Here is an 18,712-nt window from a genome sequence, read left to right as displayed (position 1 = left end):
GTATTAGCTATGAGCTGGAACATCAACGTGTAACCCTCGAGCGGTAAATCCCCCTGCTTCAGCCGGAGGAGGATGAATTCAGGACGGAGGAAGGAATCCATGGGGGAAAACACTTCGGAAACAAAGACTGAAAAACAGAACGATAAACAAAACGGGGTGGAATACGCAAAAAAAAAAAAAAAAAACTGTTTCGGTCCGTCTTTCTGTCACGGATTAGGCAGGAACACACGAACAACGACGTAATAAAAAGACGTATATTTAATAAATCCAACGGAATACAGGTAGACACAGGAACACCAGGGGAAAACATCCATATAACATCAAAGACCGACAAGAGTACAGGGGAAAACACACACCTTAAATAGACAGACTAATTACACACACAGGTGCAGACAATGAGGGAGAAACCAAAAACACTCAGAACTGCAGGGGAAAATGGGAGAAACTAACAAGAAAGTCCGGGGGTGTGACAACATCATTCCTTATATCTCATGAAATATAACACAAACAGTAATCAATCACTGTATAATAATATTAATAATAATAATAATAATAATAAAATTACTACTATTAATAATAAAAAATTATATTATGGATAGTAAAATGAAATATTTTGTATTAATAATAATATAAATTTGTCGTTGACCCAGGGACATCATTCCTTACATCTTATGAAATATAACACAAACAGTAATCAATCACTGTATAATAATATTAATAATAATAATAATAAAACTACTACTATTAATAATAAAAAATATATTATGGATAGTAAAATGAAATATTTTGTCTTAATAATAATATAAATTTGTTGTTGACCCAGGGACATCATTCCTTAAATCTCCTGAAATATAACACAAACAGTAATCAATTACTGTATAATAATAATTATAATAATAATAATAATAATAATAATAAAACTACTATTAATAATAATATTACATATTTTGTGTTAATAATAATATAAAATTTGTTGTTGACCCAGGGACATCATTCCTTATATCTTATGAAATATAAGACAAAGAGTAATCAATCACTGTATAATAATAATAATAATAATAATAATAATAATAATAATAATAATAATAATAATAAAAACTACTACTAATAATAATAGTAGTATTTTGTGTTAATAATAATATAAAATTTGTTGTTGACCCAGGGACATCATTCCTTATTGTCACGTTTGAGTAAGGAAGTCTGGGTCCAAATGCAGGTAAGTAATGATTTTAATAATAAAACAATAAACAAACAAACCAAACAAAGCCAACACGGCAAACTAAACATAAACTTAAACATAAACTGAACAAAACAAGAACAAGGTCAAGAGCTGAGATCAAAGAACATAGATGACAAAAGACAATGCAGACATGAAGCAGGAGAGAAAGGTGAGAGTATTTAAAGACCGGATAATAGTGAACAGATGTGAGTGAATCAGTGTTAACGACAAGGACAGGTGAATGCTATCAGAAGTGCAGTGTGAACAGCGACCTCAGGAGGCTGAGGGGAGACCCACAGCCCCGATCATGACAGTACCCCCTCCCTACGGAACGGCTCCCAGACGTTCCCAAAGTCTGGAGGGAGGAGGCACGGAGGAAGGGAACTCAGGGGGAGGGATGGCGGGCCAGGCCCGTGTAGCACAGTCACCGCCGCGTCAAGAACAGAGAGCGCGGTTGCCTCCGTGTCCGGAACAGAGAGAATAGCCGCCTCCGCGTCAGGCGCAGAGATAGCGGTCATGGCCACGTCCGGAACAGAGAACGCGTCCCCAGCCGCGTCAGGAACAGAGGGCGCAGCTGCCTCCACGTCAGGAACAGAAGGCGCGGTGAGGGCCGCGTCAGGAACAGCAACAGCGGTCGCCTCCGCCCCAGGAATAGAGAGCGCAGCCGCCTCCACATCAGGAACAGAGATGGCATTCCCCGCCGTGTCAGGAATAGAGAGCGCAGCCGCCTCCACATCAGGAACAGAGATGGCATTCCCCGCCACGTCAGGAATAGAGAGCGCAGCCGCCTCCGCGTCAGTAACAGAGAGCGCAGCTGCCTCCGCGTCAGGAACAGAAGGCGCGGTGAGGGCCGCGTCAGGAACAGAGCGCGCAGTTGTCTCTGCGTCAGGAACAGAGAGTGCAGTTGTCTCTGCGTCAGGAACAGAGAGTGCAGTTGTCTCTGCGTCAGGAACAGAGCGTGCCGTCGTCTCTGCGTCAGGAACAGAGCGTGCCGTGGTCTCTGCGTCAGGAACAGAGAGTGCCGTTATCTCTGCGTCAGGAACAGAGAGTGCCGTTGTCTCTGCGTCAGGAACAGAGAGTGCAGTTGTCTCTGCGTCAGGAACAGAGAGTGCAGTCGTCTCTGCGTCAGGAACAGAGGAAATTATGAGATAGAGGAAATTATGAGGTCAGGGTCCAAATGCAGGGTAAGTTATTTTTAATAATAAAACAATAAACAAACAAACCAAACAAAGCCAACACGGCAAACTAAACATAAACTTAAACATAAACTGAACAAAACAAGAACAAGGTCAAGAGCTGAGATCAAAGAACATAGATGACAAAAGACAATGCAGACATGAAACAGGAGAGAAAGGTGAGAGTATTTAAAGACCGGATAATAGTGAACAGATGTGAGTGAATCAGTGTTAACGACAAGGACAGGTGAATGCTATCAGAAGTGCAGTGTGAACAGCGACCTCAGGAGGCTGAGGGGAGACCCACAGCCCCGATCATGACACTTATATCTTATGAAATATAAGACAAAGAGTAATCAATCACTATATAATAATAATAATAATAATAAAACTACTATTAATAATAAAAATTATATTATGGATAGTAAAATGAAATATTTTGTTTTAATTATAATATAAACTTTGTTGTTGACCCAGGGACATCATTCCTTATATCTCATGAAATATAACACAAACAGTAATCAGTCACTGTATAATAATAATAATAATAATAATAATAATAATAATAATAATAATAATAATAATAATAATAAAAACTACTACTAATAATAATATTACATATTTTGTGTTAATAATAACATAAAATTTGTTGTTGACCCAGGGACATCATTCCTTATATCTCATGAAATATAAGACAAGCGGTAATCAACTACTGTATAATAATAATAATAATAATAATAATAATAATAATAATAATAATAATAATAATAATAATAAAACTACTATTAATAATAATATTACATATTTTGTGTTAATAATAACAGAGTCTCCGCTGGCGGAACCAGCGGAGACTCTGGAAGGCTGGGCGGAACCAGCGGAGTCTCTGGAAGGCTGGGCGGAACCAGCGGAGTCTCTGGAAGGCTGGGCGGAACCAGCGGAGACTCTGGAAGGCTGGGCGGAACCAGCGGAGACTCTGGAAGGCTGGGCGGAACCAGCGGAGACTTCGACTTGGCGGTCGCCATCTTGGGTGCAGACTCAGGTTTGGTGGCCATCTTGGCCGGGGACTCAGGCTTGGCGGCCATCTTGGCCGGGGACTCAGGCTTGGCGGCCATCTTGGCCAGGAACTCAGGTTTGGCGGCCATCTTGGCCGGGAACTCAGGCTTGTCGGCCATCTTGGCCGAGAACTCAGGAACGGCGGCCATCTTGACTGGGAACTCAGGAACGGCGGCCATCTTGGCCGAGGGTCCAGGAACGGCGGCCATCTTGGCCAAGGACTCCTGCGTGGCAGCCATTTTGCATGCAGACTCCTGCGTGGCAGCCATCTTGTGAGCTGGCGTGGCCGCCGGCAGACTAGAGCGCTGGGCGGAGGCCGGTAGATGAGAGCGCGGGGAGGAGGCCGGCCGCATCGGGCTGAGGACAGCAGCGGAGCTTTGGAGGACGACTGGAGATTTGGGACTGGGCTGGCGGCTCGAGCCGTTGACACGGTATGTGGAGGTTCTCGGCTTAGGGCAGGCTGGCGAGTTGCGCTGTGCCTGGTAGGGGGCCGGAAGATGAGACTTACTCGGACTAGGAATTTCTTCTATTTCAAAATCAGATCCATTTAAATAGAGAATGAGATTGATTAGCTCGATCAAGGAAAAATTAAAAACGGGGAGATCACAGCGAATCGTCTCATCGTCCAGCCCCAAAACAAACACAGCGCAGATGGCAGCTTCATGCCAGCATACCTGGTGGGAGAGCTCGATAAATTCCTCCACATACCGTTCCAACTCTCGACCGCCTTGCCGCAGTCCCCTCAAGGAAGCCTCAGCCCGATTCATCCTTGTTTTCGTCCGTCAATCTGTCACGATCCAGGCGGGGTTGAGGTGTGGAGTAATGGAGAGGAGAACCGGAGTAGATAAACGAATAAAGTTTATTAAAACAAAACACTGTAACTAAAGCAAACAAACAAAAACCGGGAGTATAAGATGAACACATGAACACAAGCAAACAGAGGTAACAGCAAGCATTGACGGACAAATGGGGAGTGCACACACAGACTCTTAAATACACTGAAACGGGGGTGCGGTCACAAACGAGATAACAGGATGACGAGGGGGAAATACAAATATGGGCATGACTAAACCAAAAGGACTAAACCAAAAGGGGGAGAACAGACTAAACCAATTGAACTAGAAACATAGGGGGAAAAACACTTGGGAAACAGAACAGAACAGGACAAGACACAGACATAATCCTGACAGGGACATCATTCCTTATATATTGTGAAAATATAAGACAAACAGTAATCAATTACTGTAAATTCAATATATTGTATTAATTTATGTTTTTTTTTCTACAGAATGTGAACAAAAATGGAGGATTGTATTAAGAAAACAGTGTTGCTGGAGGAAAGTCAAAGAGGAAAAAAAAATATTGCAGTTGATGTGCATGTCCTGCTATATTTTCTACTGTTTCCGGTCCGGGAACCATTGTGATGGCAGTTACAAGACCTCAGGATGTATGGCTTACAAATAATTTAAAGTTAAAGATGATTGGCTGAGCCACACAGTTATTGTACAATGCACCTGCAAAGATCACAATGGACACAATGCAAGTTGTGAAAAAAGGACACTTTCAAACAGTGTGTCATTATGCAAGACATTATAATAGAATGTAAAATGTTATTAAATTAACTTGTTACATGTGAACATAATTGAGCATATGAGAAATTAAGTGAAAACAACATTTTTTTTTGTTTGTTGTTGTTTAGTGTATTACAATTTTATACATTGTTAAAAAATAGGAAATCTGCAGTATTTTAATGCCATCTTTATTGTAATTAAGCAATGTGAACAATGAACATTCATCTAGAACATAACACGTCTTAATTTACTGTTGAAATTAAGTTGTGATTTATTTAGTTTTATCACAATTTTGTAATGCTTCTTTAAAAACATAAATAACTCCCCTTTCTAATGAACAACTTTGAATATTTTAGTCATTTCCATGCATACAAATGTTCTCATTAAGCAATGTAAATTATGTTATTATTAGGTCTCATCTCTTGATAATATTTAAATGATAGGAAAGTTCAACATTACTATTATTAAAAAAACATTGATTTTGCTTATATTTCAATAGCTGTAAGCAATGATGTCCCTAGGTCAACACAACACATTTTATATTATTATTACCACAAATAATAATTATTTTCATTATTATTATTATTATTATTATTATTATTATTACTATTATTATTATTATGCAGTAATTGATTACTATTTGTGTTATATTTCATGAGATATAAGGAACGATGTCCCAGGGTCAACAACCAATTTTATATTATTATAACACAAAATATTTAATTTTACTATTCATATTATTATTAGTAGTGGTTTTATTTGTATTATTATTATTATTATTATTATTATTATTATTAATATACAGTAATTGATTACTGTTTGTCTTATATTTCATGAGATACAAGGAACGATGTCCCTGGGACAACAACAAATTTTATATTATTATTAACACAAAATATTTCATTTTACTATTCATATTATTATTAGTAGTAGGTTTATTATTATTATTATTATTATTATTATTATTATTATTATTAATATACAGTAATTAATTACTGTTTGTCTCATGAGATATAAGGAATGATGTCCCTGAGTCAACAACAAATTTTATATTATTATTAACACAAAATATGTAATATTATTATTATTATTATTATTATTATTATACAGTAATTGATTACTGTTTGTCTTACATTTCATGAGATATAAGGAATGATGTCCCTGGGTCAACAACAAATTTTATATTATAATTAAGACAAAATATTTCATTTTACTATCCATAATATAATTTCTATTATTAATAGTAGTAGTTTTATTATTATTATTATTATTATTATTATTATTATTATTATTATTATTATTATTATTATTATTATTATACAGTAATTGATTACTGTTTGTCTTATATTTTAAAAGATATAAGGAATGATGTCCCTGAGTCAACAACAAATTTTATATTATTATTAACACAAAATATGTAATATTATTATTAGTAGTAGTTTTTATTATTATTATTATTATTATTATTATTATTATTATTATTATTATACAGTGATTGATTGCTCTTTGTCTTATATTTCATAAGATATAAGCAATGATGTCCCTGGGTCAACAACAAATTTTATATTATTATTAACACAAAATATGTAATATTATTATTAGTAGTAGTTTTATTATTATTATTATTATACAGTAATTGATTACTGTTTGTCTTATATTTCATAATTATATTATTATTATTATACAGTGACTGATTACTGTTTGTGTTATATTTCATGAGATATAAGGAATGATGTCCCTGGGTCAACAACAAATTTTATATTATTATTAACACAAAATATGTATTATTATTATTATTATTATTATTATTATTATTATTATACAGTAATTGATTACTGTTTGTCTTACATTTCATGAGATATAAGGAATGATGTCCCTGGGTCAACAACAAATTTTATATTATAATTAAGACAAAATATTTCATTTTACTATCCATAATATAATTTCTGTTATTAATAGTAGTATTTTTATTATTATTATTATTATTAGTAGTAGTAGTAGTAGTTTTTATTATTATTATTATTATTATTATTATTATTATTATTATTATTATTATTATACAGTGATTGATTACTCAGGTTCTCCCCACTCAGTGGGGAGAAACCTGATGATAGTGCTCTAGTAATTGGCGGTTCTATTGTACGGAACGTGAAAATAGAGACTCCAGCCACCATAGTCCAGTGTTTACCGGGAGCCAGAGCGCCTGACATCTTGGCAAATTTAAAAGTGCTGGCTAATGCTAAACGTAAATTCAGTAAGATTGTTATTCACGTTGGCACTAATGATGTTCGACTTCGCCAGTCGGAGATCACTAAAAATAATGTTAAAGAGGTGTGTGAACTTGCAAGTACGATGTCAGACACTCTAATATGCTCTGGTCCCCTCACTGCTTATCATGGTAACGAGATACATAATAGATTGTCATCATTAAACGGCTGGATGTCAAAGTGGTGCCCGCGAAATAACATAGGTTTCATAGACAATTGGACGAGTTTCTGGGGCAGACCCGACCTGTTGAAAAGAGATGGTCTTCATCCCTCCGGATGTGGAGCATCTCTCCTATCTACAGTAGAAATATGGCACATAGTCTTAGCGTTTGCACTTAACTAACTGGGGCCCAGGTCAGGAAGCAGACAGACTGGCTAAACCGACCGTCTGCTAGCCGCCTCACGTCACAGAAATCAGTTAATTCTCAGCACATAGAGACCCTTTCACCTAGATATCACACTATAGAGACTGTGTCTGTTCCCTGAGCAAGAAAATACAAAAAACGCCTGAATCAAATCAAGACTAACAATTTAATTGATGTTCAACAAATAAAAAATATATATAATACAGAGAAACAATTGATAAAGCTTGGCTTATTGAATATCATGTCCCTTTCTACGAAAGCACTTTTTGTAAATCATATGATCACTGATCATAACCTAGATGTGCTCTGTTTGACAGAAACCTGGCTAAAACCAGACGATTACATTATTTTAAACGAGTCCACCCCCCAAGATTACTGTTATAAACATGAACCGCGTCTAAAAGGTAAAGGGGGAGGTGTTTCTACTATTTATAGCAATATTCTCAAAGTCTCTCAGAGAATGGGCTTCAAATATAACTCGTTTGAAGTAACGGTGCTTCATATAGCATTATCCAGAGAAACAAGTGCTAATGATAAATCCACCGTGACGTTTGTACTAGCTACTGTTTACAGGCCACCAGGGGACCATACAGACTTTATTAAAGAAGTTGCTGATTTTCTATCTGAGTTGGTGTTGGCCGCAGATAAAGTCTTAATAGTGGGTGATTTTAACATCCATGTTGATAATGAAAAAGATGCATTAGGAACAGCATTTTTTAGATATTTTGAACTCTATTGGGGTTAGACAACACGTGTCAGGTCTTACTCATTGCCGAAATCATACTCTAGATTTAATACTGTCACATGGAATTGATGTTAATGGTGTTGAAATTTTGCCGCAAAGCGATGATATCTCAGATCAGTCTCTTGTATACTCCAGATAGCTAAAACTGTTAATTCAACTCCTTGCTACAAGTACGGTAGAACCATAACTTCCACTACAAAAGTCTGCTTTGTAAGTAATCTTCCTGACTTATCTGAATTCATCAGCATATCCAGTAGCTCAGAAAAACTTTATGATGTAATAGAAACTATGGACTCTCTTTTCTAGCACTTTAGATACAGTTGCTCCAGTGCGCTTAAAAAAGATTAAGAAAAACAGTGTAACACCGTGGTATAACGATCACACTCGCGCCCTAAAGAGAAAAGCACAAAAAATGGAACGCAGCTGGAGGAAAACAAAACTAGAAGTTTTTCGTACTGCTTGGCGTGAATGTAACTTATCTTATAGAAAAGCATTAAAAACTGCCAGATCGGATTACTTTTCGTCTCTCTTAGAAGAAAACAAACATAACTCTAGGTATTTGTTCAATACTGTGGTACAGTATCGCATCAGATAATGCGTTGTAGATCTCCTGAGGAACAATTCCACTCATTCTCTATTATAGGAGAGGAAGAATTGTATAAAATTGTTAAATCATCTAAACCTACAACATGCATGTTAGACCCTATTCCATCTAAGCTACTAAAGGAGGTACTTCCAGAAGTCATAGATCCTCTTCTGAATATTATTAATTTGTCACTATCATTAGAATATGTCCCCAAAACCTTCAAACTGGCTGTTATTAAGCCACTCATTAAAAAACCACAACTTGACCCCACTGAATTAATTAACTACAGACCAATTTCGAATCTCCCTTTTCTGTCAAAGATACTAGAAAAGGTAGTATCCTCACAATTATGCTCCTTCTTAGAGAAAAATGGTATCTGTGAGGATTTCCAGTCAGGTTTTAGGCCATATCATAGTACTGAGACGGCTCTTATTAGAGTTACAAATGACCTGCTCTTGTCAACCGATCGTGGTTGCATCTCTCTATTAGTGCTACTGGATCTTAGTGCTGCATTTGATACTATTGACCACAACATTCTTTTAAATAGACATGAAAATTATGTAGGCATTAATGGTAGTGCACTGGCTTGGTTTGAATCGTACTTATCTGACCGTCATCAGTTTGTGGCAATAAATGAAGAGGTATCATTTAAATAGCAAGTGCAGTATGGAGTACCTCAAGGCTCAGTACTAGGGCCATTACTTTTTACGCTTTACATGTTACCCTTGGGAGATATCATCAGGAAACATGGTGTTAGCTTTCATTGTTACGCTGATGATACTCAGCTCTATATTTCTTTGCAGCCCGGCAAAACATATAAATTCGAAAAAATAACAGAATGCATAGCTGATATTAAAAACTGGATGGCGAATAACTTCTTACTGTTAAATTCTGAAAAAACAGAGGTGTTAATTATTGGACCTAAAACCTCCACAAGTAATGACCTAAAACACAGTCTAATACTAGATGGCTGCTCTGTAAATTCGTCGTCATCAGTTAGGAACCTAGGCGTCCTATTCGACAGCAATCTCTCCTTTGAAAGCCACATTTCTAGCATTTGCAAAACCGCATTTTACCATCTTAAAAATATATCGAAATTACGACCTATGCTATCAGTGTCAAATGCTGAAACATTAATTCATGCGTTCATGACCTCAAGGGTAGATTATTGTAATGCTTTATTGGGTGGTTGTTCTGCACGCTTAATAAACAAACTCCAGCTGGTCCAAAATGCAGCAGCTAGATTTCTTACTAGAACTAGAAAGTATGACCATATTAGCCCGGTTCTGTCAGCACTGCATTGGCTCCCTATAAAACATCGTATAGATTTTAAAATCTTGCTAATTACTTATAAAGCCCTCAATGGTTTAGCTCCTCAGTACTTGAGCGAGCTCCTATCGCATTATAGTCCCTCACGTCCGCTGCGTTCTCAAAATTCTGGCAATTTGATAATACCTAGAATATCAAAATCAACTGCCGGTGGCAGATCATTTTCTTATCTAGCGCCTAAACTCTGGAACAATCTACCTAACACTGTTCGGGAGGCAGACACACTCTGTCAGTTTAAATCTAGATTAAAGACACATCTCTTTAACCTGTCTTACACATAAAACATTAACACATTCCTATAATTCAAATCCGTTAAAGGATTGTTAGGCTGCATTAATTAGGTAAACCGGAACCGAAAACACTTACCATAACACATGATGCACTCGTTGCATCGTAAAAAGAATGGCATCTACGCTAATATTAGTCTGTTTCATTCTTATTCCGAGGTCACCGTAGCCACCAGACCCAGCCTGCATCCGGATCAGATGGTCACTGCAGTCCCCCGGATCCAGTCCGTACCCAGCTTAGATCATGGATCACCACCTGGAGATGACTTCAATAGCCGTGGATGTCAACCAGATGAGCTCCAGAGACGGATCATCACTAAAGACCTTGCCAACCTACGGCCATCGGCGCAACAGCACAGGAACCTGATGAGTTCTCTACAATCAGACATTGGTACAAACTGCTGGTTTCGTCTGGCCAGAGGAGAACTGGTCCCCCGACTGGTCCCCCGACTGAGCCTGGTTTCTCCCAAGGTTTTTTTCTCCATTTCTGTCACCTGTGGAGTTTTGGTTCCTTGCCGCTGTCACCTCTGGCTTGCTTAGTTGGGGACACTTTCCAGCGATATCGTATACTATTTGAACTGAACTGACGATGATATCACTGAATTCATTGATGAACTGCCTTTAACTGAAAATTGATTATTTACAATAATGCGTTACTTACACACTATGGTGCTGTTTAAATACTGTGCAGTTGCTTTGACACAATCTGTATTGTTAAAAGCGCTATATAAATAAAGGTGACTTGACTTGACTTGACTCTTTGTCTTATATTTCATAAGATATAAGGAATGATGTCCCTGGGTCAGCAACAAATTTTATATTATTATTAACACAAAATATGTAATATTATTATTAGTAGTAGTTTTATTATTATTATTATTATTATTATTATTATTATTATACAGTAATTGATTACTGTTTGTCTTATATTTCATAATTATATTATTATTAATATACAGTGACTGATTACTGTTTGTGTTATATTTCATGAGATATAAGGAATGATGTCCCTGGGTCAACAACAAATTTTATATTATTATTAACACAAAATATGTAATATTATTATTAGTAGTAGTATCTATCTATCTATCTATCTATCTATCTATCTATCTATCTATCTATCTATCTATCTATCTATCTATCTATCTATCTATCTATCTATCTATCTATCTATCTATCTATCTATCTATCTATCTATCTATCGTTCTTGATGAATTGATCATATTTATGACCTATAAGGAATGATGTCCCTGAGTCAACACAAGAAATAGGCAATCATATATTTCTGTTGCTGAACGCCAAATCCCGGACTGTTTTGGACCCAGTTCATCCGCGAAAGTGTTTGGTTTCTCTCTTTTGAAATGGATTTGTATGAAAACGTCATGCTAAATTAATAAATAATAAAGTAATATAAATTGCGGGGAAAACATCTCCCCGGCTCGGATCGGGAGCTTTCATTTTCCGGTAGGAAGGCGATTTTCCTAATGAACAGTTTATCTAACGTTAGCGTAAGCAGTCATTTCATGATGGAATTGAGATTAACACATTATGCTGAGCAGGGACGTATTTTACATGCAACATTTTTAAGAAAGGACCTTACCTCGGACGAAAAATTGGAGATGGCTCTTGATGTGTCTTGAAGGCTGAAATTCAAAAACGGGCGCTTACACGGGATGACGTCACGCGATTCCTCTGATTGGTTGAACAATTTTACCTTAAGCACCTCCCTTGTTGACCCAGGAACGCGTCTAACTCTGCAAAATCAGGACGTGCGGTCCCGGTCTTCAGACAATTCATCATGCTTCCACTTTTAACAGCAGCAGCCTCTTTAACCAGTAAAGATTTTATGTTCATATGCAGTCCGTTTGATGTAAAATTATAGTGGTTGGCAAGAGACATTCAATTATTAGGAGAAGTGCTTCAATAAAGGCAATTACAAGTAGGCAATATGCGGTATAATATAATAAAAGAAAATGTAGAATATATGCATTTATACATGATAAGTCTGAATAATGTGTTATATTGAATATTATATGGCCATAACACACTCTTGCTTGTTTGAAATTGCTTTAATATAGAGTACACAAGTCTGATGGTGTGACTGTACATCTATTAATATATCAAATCGTGTCATTGGTTTATTTAGTAAAAAGCAGTTGTCTTTTAATCTATTGACTAAGTTTTTATTGTCATGGCCTAACAACTGAACCTATTTTTACCAATGCCATGATCTAAAGCCATGTGCCATTTGCCCAGTGAGCAATTCAAGGGCTGTGCTTCACACAACATAGAAACAGACACAAAACAGTTCATAGCAGTGTTTCTGACCAGTTTCCCAATTATTACTCATGGCAGAGGTGCTTTTGTGAATCTGCTTTTATGAGAGCTGTCCAATTTTGTCAACTGGACAAATGGAATTCCGTGGTTACTCACTCTTGCTTTGGCAAGGTCACAATTTTATTTATTTATTTTTTGTGTGCACTGTGGAATTTATTTGGCAAATGTGGTTCCATTTTAGTTTATGTGCAGTTTTATATTCCAGTTTAGTTTACTTTTCTTCTTATCAGAAAAAGAATATATACAGTTGAAAGTTTACATACACCTTGCAGAATCTTCTAAATGTTCATTATTTTAACAAAATAAGAGGGATCATACACAATGCATGTTATTTTTTATTTAGAACTGACCTGAATAAGATATTTAACATAAAAGACGTTTACATACAGTTATAGTCCACAAGAGAAAGTAATAGTTATTTTTTTAGTTATAATTTATAAAAATTACCCCATTCAAAATTTTACATACACTTAATTCTTAATACTCTGTTGTTATCTGAATAATCCACAGCTGTGTTTTTGTTTGTTGTTTAATGATAGTTGTTCATGAGTCCCTTGTTTGTCCTGAACAGTTAAACTGCCTGCTGTTCTTCCAAAAAATCCTTCAGGTCCCACAAATTCTTTGGTTTCTCAGCATTTTTGTGTATTTGAACCCTTTCCAACATACTGTATGAATTTGAGATCCATCTTTTCACACTGAGGACAACAAAGGAACTCATATGCAACTACAGTATTACAGAAGATTCAAGCGCTTACTGATGCTACAGAAGGAAACATGATGCATTAAGAGCCAGGGGTGTAAACTTTTGAACAAAATAAAGATGTGTGCATTTTTCTTCTTTTCTTTTCTTTTTTTTTTTCGTTTAGTGCTGCCTTTCAGAAGCTACATGTACAGATAGTTTCCCAGAAGACAAATGTTAAATTTACCCTGATCTTCAAATTCAAAATGTTTTCACCACTCTTAATGCATCGTGTTTCTTTTTGAAGCGATGTTCCCACTGAGAGCTGCTTTGTAAGGTTTAGACCTGATATATAACCAAACAATTCTGGTTTTATCAGACAACAAAATCCTCTAGAATCCAGCAGAAAACCTTGTTAAGTGTCTAACATGGCTTCAGACAAACTCCAGCTGGGATGTGGAATGTTTCGTCTTTCCACCCAGCCAGATTTATGAGGTGTGCATGCTGTTGTTATCTCATACATTGTCATATCTCAAAACTTGACTTAAAGAAAATTCAAACTCAGTTGCTATAGGGTGTTATGACCACTCCTATCTCTACAAGATATGGACCAGATATGGACTGACAGTTCTGGACAGATTCACAGTTGTCCCAGATTTCCCCACATTTTAGATAGTAAGGCTATTGCTCAACAAACCTCTAACCCTAGATTTAAACCTCAGCCCATAACTCATCCATCCTGTATCTGTGGGATTTTTTTCTGCCCATCACCCAACATCAGTGCATGACCTTACTGATGCTTTTGTGTCTGAATGGGATCAAATCCCTGCAGCCATATTCCAACATTTAGTGGAAAGTCTTCCCGGTAGAGTGCGAGGTGGAAGCTGTTGTGGCAGCATCCGCATACTTTTGGCCACAATCTATGTCATTTCCGCATGGTAGCACATTGTTGTTTGCTGCAGTAGATGCTATAAGCTTAGTTTAGCTCTGGTCCTTAGTAAAAACACCAAACCAGCTAGTCAACCACTGATTCCAGTTACTCTGGAATTTTTTGGAATTACAATAAACTTCCAGGCAGATGTTTTAAAGCAGGTTTTAGCTGCACTCTGCATCAAGATGGCCCTTCTGGAGCAGGATTAGACATTGCTTTTCTAAACCAGTCAAAAGTAACAATAGCGCAATTATTTTAACCCAAATTCATTAAAATACGTACACTGTAAAAAAAAAAAAAAAGCTGTGAAATTTATGGTAAAAACTTGGCAGCTGTGGTTACCAGAGTTTTAGAGTAAAAAATACCGTAGCAATGTTTTACATTTTACGGTTTTCACTTAAATATACAGGTAAATACCGTAATTTCTGAATTTTTTAACTGATATAATGGTGAACTACCAACCTTTTGAAGTACTGAAATCTGTTTTGTACCTTTGTAATACAATGATAACCACCAAAAGCAGGTGGCGATGACAACATCACATGATGAACCAAAGCTCATCACAAAGAGATTTTAAATAATAATATGTATAGAAGGTGCACAGTGTCATTCACACAAACACTAAACACCATCATGGTAACACACATAAAACTGAAATAATGCAAAAAACATTAATTTAACAACATTAGATGTAACATACAACCCTAATGTACAAAACTGCCAAGAAGAAAAAGTTATTTCAACAAAAAAACATTCAATTAAAAAAAATGAAACTGTAACGAGGTCATGGATTCATCCAGAGGCGTTGGATCCATTTGCAACAGCTTTATTAAATTAATCAAAGTAAACAGGCTGTAAGGCGAGGACTCAGGGAAGCGTGTAAGATCCAATTGCAAGCTTTATTACAGATCGTAGTCGAGACAGGCAGGGTCAATATCCAAACAAACAATAACATCCAGGGCAAGACAAAAGCGTAATCCAGTAATACAGGCGTGGGTCAGAATCCAGGTGAGCAGTCCAAAGTAGCAAAATAAACAAAACAATGAAACAGGGAAAAAACTATGGCTAAGAAACAAAACTATGGCAATGAAAACAAAACTATGACCGAGAAACAAAACCGTGAAAATAACAAGACAAGGCAATGAAACAAGATAAACGCTTGGTAGAGTCCGCAACAGCAAAACAATACTTCGCGATGTGAGAGAGTGTGAAGCTGGCTTTTATGGGGGACAAACAGGAAGTAACCAACGAGGCAGCAGAGGGAGCAGCAACAGTCAGTTCATGGGTAAGGGCTCCCTCTGCTGGCCTGGCGTTACAGAATCCCCCCCTCTAGGAGCGACTCCTGGCGCTCCAAAACACAACAGTCCAAGAGGGTGGGGGAACAGAGGCAAGATAGGGGTTGGGACGGTGGGCCAGGTCCATGAAGGGGAACAGGTTCAGGGTCAGGGCTAGGAGCATGGGGCAGGGACAGACTGTGAAGCACTGGAGGACCTGGGCCGTGGAGCAATGGTAGACATTGGATCGTGGAGCAGAGGTGGGCCTGGATCAAGGAGCAATGGCAGGCCTGGATCGTGGAGCAGAGGTGGGCCTGGATCAAGGAGCAATGGCAGACAGAGAAGCTTTGACGGAGCTGGCAGAGCAGGAAGCCACAGAGGAGCAGGTAGAGCAGGGAGCCTTGGCAGTGCAGGCAGAGCAGGAAGCCATGGCGGAGCAGGTAGAGCAGGGAGCCTTGGCGGTGCAGGCAGAGCAGGGAGCCATGGCGGTGCAGGCAGAGCAGGAAGCCATGGCGGTGCAGGTAGAGCAGGAGGCCTTGGCGGTGCAGGCAGAGCAGGAGGCCTTGGCGGTGCAGGCAGAGCGTGAAGCCTCGGCGGAGCAGGTAGAGCGTGAAGCCTCGGCGGTGCAGGCAGAGCGTGAAGTCCTGGCGGAGCAGGCAGAGCGTGAAGCCTTGGCGGAGCAGGCAGAGCGTGAAGTCCTGGCAGAGCAGGCAGAGCGTGAAGCCTTGGCGGAGCAGGCAGAGCAGTGAATTCCGCTATGGACGCCGCCTCCATAAGAGGCATTGGCGCAGCGGACACGTGGATAGACTCGTGGGCAGACGAGGCCTCTGGAGCAGACTTGTGGACAGACTCATGGACAGATGAGGCCTCTGGGGTGCAGTGTGCAGCCCACACACTTAAAATGGCAATGGCCATCACAGGCAGTGCGGTGGTTAATGGGATGCCCACTGGGTTGGAAGGTGTCAGTTCTGCGTGGCTTGGGATGCCTGTAGCCCGCACTGACATTAGAGGAGGGTCCTTGAAACTGGTAATCAATGCATGGCGAGGCTCTGGCAGATCAGACGAGACATGGCGAGGCTCTGGCAGGTCAGACGAGACATGGCGAGGCTCTGGCAGGTCGGGAGAGACGTGACTTGACTCTGGACGCTCGGGCGAGACGTGACTTGGCTCTGGACGCTCGGGCGAGACGTGACTTGGCTCTGGACGCTCGGGCGAGACGTGACTTGGCTCTGGACGCTCGGGCGAGACGTGACTTGGCTCTGGACGCTCGGGCGAGACGTGACTTGACTGAGGAACCTCATCTGGAAGGGCAGCCATGATAGATGCAGACTCTGGAGCAGGAGACATGATGTGAACAAACTGTAGCTTGACTGAAGTGGCATAAGCTGGTGTTGGCTTGGCTGATGTGAGTTTAGGGAGACCAGTTGCACGTGCAGACATCAGCGGCGTATCTCTCACGCTGGATATCAGACTGTGATGATTAGATGTGATGTTAGCGAAAGCTGACTTGGTGGCTGGGGGGTAAGCAGACGCTGGCTTGGCTGATGCTGTGACATAAAGTGGCCGTGGCTTGACAGACTTGGCGTGATCTGATTCTGGAGCAGCAGACTTGATGTGGGCTGGTTCTGACATCAGGATCGTGGCTTGGCGTGGGACTGGCATGGTGGCCATCTTGGGTGCAGGCTGTGGCGTGGCGGCCATCTTGGGTGCAGGCTGTGGCGTGGCGGCCATCTTGGGTGCAGGCTGTGGCGTGGTGGCCATCTTGGCGACAGGCTCTGGCGTGGCGGCCATCTTGTGCAGTGGCTCTGGAAGGGCGGCCATCTTGTGAACAGACTCTGGAATGACGGCCCTCTTGTGAAGTGGCTCTGGAAGGGCGGCCATCTTGTGAACAGGCTTAGGGACGGCAGCCATCTTGTGAACAGACTCTGGAATGGCGGCCATCTTGTGAACAGAATCTGGAATAGCGGCCATCTTGCAAACAGGCAGTGGGATGGCAGGCATGGCGTGAGCAGGCCCTGGAACGGCAGGCTTGGCGTGAGCAGGCCCTGGAGCGGCAGGCTTGGCGTGAGCAGGCCCTGGAGCGGCAGGCTTGGCGTGAGCAGGCCCTGGAGCGGCAGGCTTGGCGTGAGCAGGCCCTGGAGCGGCAGGCTTGGCGTGAGCAGGCCCTGGAGCGGCAGGCTTGGCGTGAGCAGGCCCTGGAGCGGCAGGCTTGGCGTGAGCAGGCCCTGGAGTGGTCCTTGAAGCAGCAGTCATGACGTGAGGAGGCTGTGGTGTGGTAGGTGTAATGTGCGCAGGCCCTGGAACGGCAGACATGACGTGAGCAGGCCCTGAAGCAGCAGACATGACGTGAGCAGGCCCTGAAGCAGCAGACATGACGTGAGCAGGCCCTGAAGCAGCAGACATGACGTGAGCAGGCCTTGAAGCAGCAGACATGACGTGAGCAGGCCCTGACGCAGCAGACATGACGTGAGCAGGCCCTGAAGCAGCAGACATGACGTGAGCAGGCCTTGAAGCAGCAGACATGACGTGAGCAGGCCCTGACGCAGCAGACATGACGTGAGCAGGCCCTGAAGCAGCAGACATGACGTGAGCAGGCCCTGAAGCAGCAGACATGACGTGAGCAGGCTTTGAAGCAGCAGACATGACGTGAGCAGGCTTTGAAGCAGCAGGCATGACGTGAGCAGGCTTTGAAGCAGCAGGCATGACGTGAGCAGGCTTTGAAGCAGCAGACATGACGTGAGCAGGCTGGGACACGTGAATAATTCCAGACATGGCGGTTAAATGTGGAGAATGATGAGTGGCAGATACTGGGGAATAGTAGGGTTCCTCATCAGCTATCCCCACAGTAAACGAGGAACCACTTAATCTGAGAGCAAAGTCAATATATGTTTCTA

Source organism: Garra rufa, chromosome 4 (genome assembly GCF_049309525.1).
Source record: "Garra rufa chromosome 4, GarRuf1.0, whole genome shotgun sequence".
NCBI lineage: Eukaryota > Metazoa > Chordata > Actinopteri > Cypriniformes > Cyprinidae > Garra > Garra rufa.
The sequence above is the reverse complement of the archived record's forward strand: the minus strand, read 5'-3'. Positions refer to the sequence as shown.